Source organism: Panthera tigris, chromosome A2 (genome assembly GCF_018350195.1).
Source record: "Panthera tigris isolate Pti1 chromosome A2, P.tigris_Pti1_mat1.1, whole genome shotgun sequence".
Lineage (NCBI taxonomy): Eukaryota > Metazoa > Chordata > Mammalia > Carnivora > Felidae > Panthera > Panthera tigris.
Window position 1 is genome coordinate 148,703,218 of NC_056661.1, and position 9,930 is coordinate 148,713,147.

Here is a 9,930-nt window from a genome sequence, read left to right on the forward strand (position 1 = left end):
TGGGATTCCATAATTTTCAGAGAATGCTATCAAAATATTGAAAAAAATGAATTTGTGATGTAGTAACATACATACATTTTATCAGTGATTAAATCACAGGCCTGATGACAGGTTTGATAGCTATTGTAATTTCAAAGCAGTGATGAGCATAAATGCTATGTTGAGATACCTGTGACAATGGCGACATGATACAGAAACACCTGTGATTTCTATTCGTGATGAAGCCACAGCATTTCTGCTTGGTTTCTGTATTCTGCATGGAATAGAATTCCTTCCCCGTCCAAGTTCACAGACCCCTTGACTCTAGTCAGGCGTCTTGTGAGCTCCACTTAAAAAACCCCTGCACTAGAGCTAATGTTTGCCACACCAGGAGAGAGGCAAATTGCACAAAGGGTGAGAAGAAAAGAAGAAGACTGTGATGGTCATAAGTTTGGTGATGGGCATAGGAAGTAGAGACAGGTTGCCTGGGTGTGGACAAAAGGAATAAAAAGGCGTGGTGGGTCTGTCACTGCTTCTGTTGACGGAGAGTATGGGCGAGTATAGCCCATGAAGGATACGGCCGGCCAGGAACATGAATTTGCACAGTGGCTCCAGATGTGGGCTCTGAAGTCTGACACACCTGCGTCTCAACCCTAGCCCTGCCATATACCAGCATGTCCTTTGCGCCCTCATATAACTGCTCTCTGACTCAGTTTCTCCTGTGTAGTGGGAGTAATAATACCTATTGCGCAATGTTACTTTGACGATTAAATGATATGATGTATGTGAAAAGCTTAGTGCAGCGTCTTATGTGTTTTTATAAGCCCTCCACCGATAGTTCTAGCAATAGTATCGTGGTTATTGTTGTCACTGTGGAGACCCACTTCTGAGCTGTAAACAAGGGCTCAGTACAAGTCGCCAAGCATCACTGAAACGTTGGCGTTGACTCACATGTGGCCAACAGGAGGCAGCAAACACCATACTATAGGCTTAGGAAGACCGGAAAAGGCAGTGGCGAGTGTGGATGGAAAGTGCCTTCTCCCACAGAACGATTCTGATGAGCTAGGTTCCTTCTGCCCCCTTTGCTTGGCCCACAGTGTCCAGAAGGCTGTCCAGCCTCGTTTCCAGACCACTGAGGCGCTGTCAGGAATGTTCTGGTGAGGCTGGCCAGGGACCAGGCCAGAGACCAGCTGTTTATACATACCCCATCCTAGCCAAGCAGCGTTTTAACCATATAACTGGAGACAGCCATATATTTGGGTCCCGGGAAGAATTCTGTGTACAATGCGGGCCACTCAGTCTGCTCTCATTTACTCCCTCCTTAAACTTATCTTGTATCTACCTTTGCCCCTGCCCTCCAGCCAGTCCCAGGAGCCAACAGTGTCTACACTGGGTGTGCCCCACTGGGAAACATCCAACCGAGGACGTCCTGTTCTGTCCTCTCTCCTCCCACTCACTATGAGGGAATAATTGCCGATGCGATCCTGGAAAGAATAATCTGGAAATCTTTTGAACGAGAGATACCTGTGCACACGTAGAAAGAAGTCATCCCTATTTTATAGTGGCAGAAAGTTAGTGAGTTGTTGGTGCCAAGATCATATTTCCCTATCCCTTTTCCCTTTACAGTCCTTCTCCAGGACATCCAAGAAATGAGATCCGATTCAGTGTGATGGTAGGAACACTGTGTATGAAATGGGCATGTTGAAGCAAGTATTCGTAAAACTGTTTCCAAAGGAAAGTGCTTCCCTCCTCCAAGTGACTAACCGAGGGATCATTCATGGGTCTGTACTTTGAGAATGGAGTAATCTCCTTTTCTATGCCTCTTAGCCATGGAACTGAATGTGGCAGGAGGTGTCCAAGAATACTTACTGAAATGTATCAAAACCTGGGAAAAGAACAGAGAGAGCCCCAGGAGATCCAACTTGATTCCCCATTGAATGATTTTTTTTAAACATTTATTTATTTATTTGTTTGTTTTTGATAGAGACAAGAGTGTGAGAGAGGGAGGGGCAGAGAGAGAGAGGGAGACACAGAATCTGAAGCAGGCTCCAGGCGCTGAGCTGTCAGCACAGAACCTGACAGGGGGCTCGAACCCACGGACCGTGAGATCGTGACCTGAGCCGAAGTTGGACGCTTAACGACTGAGCCGCCCATTAGCCCCCGAATGCGTTTAATTTTGGGGCAAGTCTTTTTTCACGAATGAAATCTTACAATTCCAACAAACAAAGCGGATAAAAAAGGAATTTGCTCTGGTAGAGGCAGAGGGGAGGGAGACAGGACAACTCTACTACCCGTTCTTGACCCCCAGCCCTGAGCAGTGAACCCAGGCTGCCTCAGAAGGGCAGTTTGAAGTCCTTGGCTTCCCAGTAGATGACGAACCAGTCCAATCTCTAGGGCAGATGAGACCACAATTGAGCGGTTTGGGGGTTCCAAAATGGTATGCCCAGACTAACAAGACAACAGTGTAGGGGACCTACAGAAAAGGAAGCACTGGATAAACATCCTAAGACCTAAGTTCTGATCCTGGCTGTTTTCACCACTTGGTTGGCTGGTCTTGACGGAGTAACTTGGCCCCTCACGCACAATGAAAGCTGAAACCAATGACCTCGGAGAGCCCTGCCAGAGTAACCGTTCTTGTCCAAGTCGGCTCATTTATGGCGACTGGGAGGGAAGCCCACACAATTCTCTCGGGGCCCAGGTCCAGGCTGAGAGCCTCTGCTGCAGGTTCCCGTGGAAAGAATGCAACAGGAACGTGTCTACAGCCATCCTCTGCTCTGGGCTTGGTCCCACGCTGGGTCCTCGTGGCCGCCCTGCTATACTGAACCAAGTGGAGGTTCCCTATGGTCAGTGGCCCCTTTTCTGGGCCCTTTGACCCTGTCCTCCAATTTCACAAAAACATACCTGACTTCTGTTCTGGGTCCACAGGCTGACCTTTCCTTCCCAGGTACCAGTTATCTAACATGTACGGAAAAGGCACTGATATTTCTCTTCCCAAATCCGCTGTCTCAAGGATGACCACCTCTCTAACTTCCTGATGCCACTGTCACTATTCCTGGCTTGCAACTCAGCATGTACCTTGCTTCTCACTAGTGGGCGAGTATCTTATCTACACAGCATAGCAAATCAAGAACAGTAGAAGAGAACATAGATTTATTATTATTATTATTATTATTATTATTATTTTAGAGAGAGAGAGTGCACGAGGTGGAGAGAGGGACTGCTCAACACGGAGCCCGACAAGGGTCCCGACAAGGGTCTCGACCCCACAACCCTGGGATCATGACCTGAGCCAAAACCAAGAGTGACTCAACTGACTGAGCCACTAGGTGCCCCAAGAACATAAATTTTTAAAAGACAATTCTATTTTTTTTAACTACTTAATTTTATTTATTTATTTTTTAAATTTACATCCAAATTAGCACATAGTGCAACAATGATTTCAGGAATAGATTCCTTAGTGCCCCTTCCCCATTTAGCCCATCTCCCCTCCCGCAACCCCTCCAATAACCCTCAGTTTGTTCTCCATATTTATGAGTCTCTTCTGTTTTGTCTCCCTCCCTGTTTTTATATTATTTTTGTTTCCCTTCCCTTATGTTCATCTGTTTAAAGACAATTCTATTATTAAACAAACAAACCTGTCTCTTATTTTGCTCAATAACATGCAGTTGGTTACTCCCAATTTTCTGTGTCTAGAGTTTAAGATAGCAGCAGAAATAGTCACAAAAATCAGTTTCAGTGTGATTCAGTAGAAAGGTCACAGAATAAGGAGATGAAACCGCTGACCTGCTATGAGATATTTGGCATATCAATGAATTACTCTGGATTTAAGTTCATTTTCTGTGAAGAATCATGATACAGGAGTCTCACCGGATTGTTCTAAGGATCAAACGGGATAATTCATTATTTTGAACACTTATGTTTTCTTATGAAATATTTATACACAAAAAACTGTGTAAAATCTCTGTATCTCCTTTAAAGGACTAAAATAAAACGTGAGGTGCCTGGGTGGCTTAGTCAGTTAAGCATCCAAGTCTTGGTTTCAGCTCAGATCATGATCTCACGGTTCGTGGGTTCAAGCCCCGCGTCGGGCTCTGTGCTGACAGTGTGGAGCCTGCTTGGAATTCTCTCTCTGCCTCTCTCTCGCACGCTCTCTCTCTCTCAGAATAAATAAAAATAAAATGAAATGAAATAAAACAAACACACATATTCCCAGAACCCAGTTTAAGAAATAAGTAGTAACATAGAAGTCCCTTCATGTCCCTTCCTGATATCAAACCTCATCTGACCTCCACCTCGTGTGTGTGTGTGTGTGTGTGTGTGGTAATTTCAGTCTGCATTTTCCCAGGTCTGTCTTTGTTTTCCAACTTACTGAGATATCATTGACACATAGCATTGTGTAAGTTAAAGGTGTACAATGTGATGATTTGATACACACATATATTGGGAAATGTTTGCCACAATAAGATTAGTTAACTCATAATTACCATTCTGTTGTTGTTATGGTGAGAACATTCAAGCCCTATTCTCACAGAAACTTCCAAGAACACAATACAGTATTGTTTACAGTCACCATCCTGTACATGGGATGCCCGGAACTCATTCATCTTATAACTGGAAGTTTGTGTCCTTAGAACACATCTCCTCATCGCCCCCACAACCTAGCCCCTGGCAACCACCGCCTTCACGTCTGGGTCTATGAGTTCCATGTTGTCAGATGCCACATAGAGGTGAGATTATATACTTTTTGTCTTCCTCTGACTTACCTTCCTTAGCAAAATGACTTACGGTCCATCCAAGTTGTTGTGAATGGCAGGATTTTCTTTTCTCGTGGCTGAATAATACTCCGTTATATATACACCACATCTTCTTTATCCACTTATGCATTAATGAACACCCAACTTGTTCCATGTCTTGGCTCTTGTGAATAATGCTGCGATGAATGCGGGGGTGCACATACCTCTTCGAGATACTGATTTCATGTCCTTTAGATATGTACCCAGAAGTAGGATTGCTAGGTCATGTGGTAGTTCTGTTTTTTGATTTTGGAGGAATCTTTATCCTGTTTTCCATAATGGCTGCACCAATTTACAGCCTCACCAACAAGGCACAAGGGTTCCCTGTCCTCCACACCCTCACCAACACGTTACTTCTGTCTTTTTTATAGTGACCATTCCAACAGGTCTGAGGTGATACCTCCCTGTGATTTTGATGTGCATCTATCTCCCTAATGATTAGTGATGTTGAGCATTGTTGGCCATTTGTATGTCTTTGGGAAAATGTCTACTCAAGTCCTCCTCCCACTTTTTAGATGAATTTTTTTTTTTTTTTTTGCTATTGTCAACTCCCACTCTTGAATCTTGAACAAATTACTCCTTGCTCTTCGTTACAGTTTTATGACCTGGGATTATATCCTTACAAAAATGTACTGTTTAGTTTTTCCTATTTTTGAACTTTGTATTAGTAGAATCTTACTTATGTCTTTCTCTGTGACCAACTTTTCTTGCCTCAGTGCTCTCCTGTTGAGAACTGTTCATGTGGTCGACTACGGTGGTAGTTGGTACACCATGAGAATACACCATGGTAGGTATATGAGATGGCTGTGGAGATGCCCTTGGCCACGTTAAAGAGATTTTCTCCCATCCTGAGTCTGCCAAAAGATTTTCTCATAAAATGATTTTAATGTATCGAATATTTTTTGTTTGGATACATACATAAACCTTTATTTTAGCAACGTGGTGAATTACGTCGATGCCTTTCTGATATAAAATCAACATTGCATTCCTGTGATTAAAATTGCATCGATCATTTATACATTATTGGATGTGACCAAGTATATTCTGTTTCAGATGTTTACATACACGTTCTTCAGTGGGATTAGTCTGTGATTTTCCTCTTGAACTGTCCTAGTATTTTGAGTATCAAATTTTGCTGGCTGTATAATGTGATTTTGAAAATATGCCCTCTCGTTCTACCTTCTGAAACAGCTTGGGTAGGACTGGCATTGTCTGTACCTAGAATGTTACTTTACATAACAGCACTTCTATAAAGCCATCTTTATCTGGTATTTTCTTTGTGGACATTATTTTTAACTAGTTATTCTACTTATTCTGTGCTTATAAGACTCCATAAATTATAAGACTCCTAAGGATTGCTTTAGCTGCGTCCCCAGATGTTGATATGTCTTATATTTTATTTTATTCCACATGTGTTTTCTACTCTAGCAGGAGGCAGCCTAACAGACCCAGAATACAGACTCTGGAACCAGACTGCCAACATGCATACCCAGCGCCACCATTTTCCCGCTATCTGACCTTGACCACGTTGTTCACCTTCTACGTGTCCCTGGTTTCTTCATCTGAAAATGGATGATAATAGGACCAACCTTGAAGGGTTGTTTTGAGGATTAAAAGATATCTAAGACTCATAAAACATTACATGGGACATAATTAATTAGCAAATGCCATATATAGCATTGGCCGTTATTTTACTCCTTTAACCCTTGAGTTGATTGTGTGTTTTAAAATTTCTGAATGTGAAGGGGGGGGTGGACAGTTCTTAATCTTTTTTTGCTAACGTTTTATATTTTTATTAAATTGTGATTCGACAATATGATCTATATGATATCAATTTGTTGAAATTCGTTGAGGCCAGCACTTTGGTCTAGCTTATCACTGATTTTCATAATGTCCCACATGTGCTTGGAAATATGTGTTCTCCAAGAACAGGATTGGTAATCAGGCTATTCAAATCTCCACCCTTGTTAGTTATTTTGTTTGTTTAATCAAGGAGAGGTATGAGCATTTTTAAAGCAAGTGAGTGATCTAGGCTTGTTATATTTTGTTTAGAAAAGCAGCTCTTCATGAGTGTTCTACAAAGTTTTTCTTAATGAACATTTTATTTTTGACTAGTTCTAAATTTACAGAAAAATTTCAAAGATAGTACAGGCTTCCCATATACTCCACACCTAGTTTCCCATTGTTAACATGCTACATTAGTACGTTACATTTGGCATCATTAGTGAACCAATATTAAAAAATTATTATTAGTTGAAATCCAGACTTTATTCCGATTTCCTTAGTTTTTACCTAAATGTCCTTTTTCCTGTCCCAGGATCTTATGCAGTTAGTCACCATGTCTTCTTAGACTCCTCTCGGTTGTGACAGCTTCTCAGACCTTTCATGTTTTTGATGATCTTCACAATTTTGAGGGGTGTTGCTATTGGTCATTTTGTAAAATGTCCCTCCAATACAATTTGTCCCCTATTTTCTCCTGATTAGACTGGGGTTATGGGTTTGGGGGAGGAAGATCATGGAAGTAAAGGACCTTTATCATCACATCATGCCAAGAGCACCTATTATCAACATGACTTATCACTGTTGATATTAACCTTGATCCCCCGGTGATAAGGTTGTACATGCATGCAAGTTACTGTAACTTTTATTATAATGGAATGTTATTGTAATAATACCATGATGAATGCAATAGACTAGAATGCAGACACCTGGATTCTAGGTCCATTTCTGTCACTAAATTGCTCTATGAGTTTTGGCTGGTCGCTTGACCTCTCTGATCCTCTGGGTTTTCTGTTGTTGTAAAACCAAAGGGTTGCTTCGCTGGGCATGACAATCAGAACATACATTCTTTTGAAATATTATTTATTTGCATGTTTGTAATTACTTCTGAACTGCTTTCTAAACAATATACAGTTCTAGGTTTACAAATTGTGGTAGCCAGCTTCCAAGCTGTACCCAGTGGATGGGGATGATCTTTTGTGGAAATGGTGGTGTGTGACTTCTGAGGTTAAATAATGAAAGACATTATGGCTTCTACTTTGTGATCTCTTGGACCACTCATCAGGGAGCGTCAGCCACCATGTCATGAACACTCCAGCAGCCTTGTGGAAAGGTACGTGAGGTAAGGAACTGAAGCCTCCTGCCAATAGCAAGTACTGGCCTGCCAGTGATTGAGTGCATCCCCTTGGAATCAGATCCTCCAGCCCCAGTCATACCTTCCATGATGCAGTCCCAGCCGCCATATTTGCTGCCACCTCTTAAGAGACCCCCATCCAGAACTACCCAGCTAAGCCACTCTGGAATTCCTGAATTCCAACAACTGTGTGAAAGAGATCTTTACAGCTCTTAAAAACGAACAAGAAAGGGTTGGATCCCAAGGCTTTGAAATTATGACCAGGCTCTCATGGTTAGGGGACTCCGTGTGAGGGTACTGTCTGTCTTAGTTCCAAGACTCCTCCCCCACTTATACCACAGCAGCTCTGCCTTAATCCGGTTTATGTATTGAGGATCCATGTCAGACTCTTTCAAAGAAAGAAGACTGCAGCCAAAAATAAGTTGGAAAACACTGGATTAGATGATCTCCAACACTCAATGATTTCATCCATCAGTACAAAACAAAACAAAACAAAACACTTCTTACGAATTGGCAGTGTTTTCTTCAAGGCTTTTCTTGATAGGAAGCACTGTCCTTGAGGTTGGAAACAAAAGGCCACAGTGTGCTAAATGTATTAGAAGCTGTCCTTCCTTTGTGTGAGGTGGTCAGAGTCAAGGACGTGAAGAAAGTGCTGCTCTCTGGGCAGAACTCCATCCCCCCGGACACCATCTGCAAGCTATGAGGGAAAGGATGGGTTTGCTTCTCTTGCCAACATCTAGTTATAATAATAACCATGATATCAATTGGGCACCTGGGTGGCTCAGTTGGTTGAGCATCCAACTCCTGATTTCGGTTCAGGTCATGATCTCAGGGTTCGTGAGTTCGAGCCCCATGTTGGGCTCTGTGCTGACAGTGCAGAGCCTGCTTGGGATTCTCTCTCTCCCTCTCTCTCTGTGCCTCCCACACTTTCTCTCTTTCTCTCTCAAAATAAATAATGGCAACAATAATGGCAAGCATATACTTGAGTGCTGTGGGCAAGGTCCAGGATAGGGGCTATCTCACTGAATCACCGTGGCTACTAGGAGGCAGGCCATTTTATAGACGGGAGAAACAGAGGCCAGAAGGTTAAATGATTTGCCAGAGTCGTGTTTTAGGAAGAGAAGAGCTGCGCTGAAGACCCTGTCTGTCTGCATCTGGAGAACTCTCTGCCTCTTTCATGTTATTTCAGGCCACAATTCAAAACTGAGCTGCCCTCTTTGGGTCTGAAATGCACCGATTTTACACTTGGGCGTTTTAATAACTAGCTGTTAAAGGAAAAGCTTTTCATTCTTGCGCTCCCTCGTTCATGCAAATGGAATCACTGAGCACCCACTCTGTGCCCAGGCGCTGTTCTAGGCACTGAGGACGGAAGGAAAGGAAAACAGAGGCTGGGGTTCCCCCAGGCCTAGCTGGGCGTTGGGCTGGAAGAGGACCTGAGAAGCCATCAGCTGCTTCCACTGCTTGTAGCCAAACTCCAGTGAGGGAAGGGGAGACGGAAGGGGAGGTTCCTTCAGGACCTGAGGACCCAGGTCTTCTGTGGAACACAGCTAGACGATGCCTTCAAGGGACAAAGACTGGGTGTGCCCTGGAGCTGGACCCCAGAGAGCCACAAACCCCCAAAGATAGTCCCTGTTGTCCCTCTAGGAACCCTTCTGGGGCTGGACCCAACACTGACTGTACTCTCGAGGCGAGGCACCTGCCACGGTTACGCCAGCCAGCAGCAGAGATATTTCACCAAAATAGCTTGCTCAGCAATCGTATCAACACGCAGCGGGACGGAGTGTTGAGAAACCGTGCTCTGTGAAATTGGCCCTTGAGCAACTGTGCTGTTTGAAATTAAGTCTGCATTGTTCAGAGAGATTTTCAAGTGTGGGTCTTAATCGCCTATGTGATTCAATTAAATTTAGTTCCGTCTTTCAGTGGGTCTCATTATCTTATTAACAATTCTTCTCTCTGGCTGGAACTTTTGTTTTGGCCAAAGTCCAACTATTTTATGAATGTATTTGCAGGCCCTACCAAAGGTCC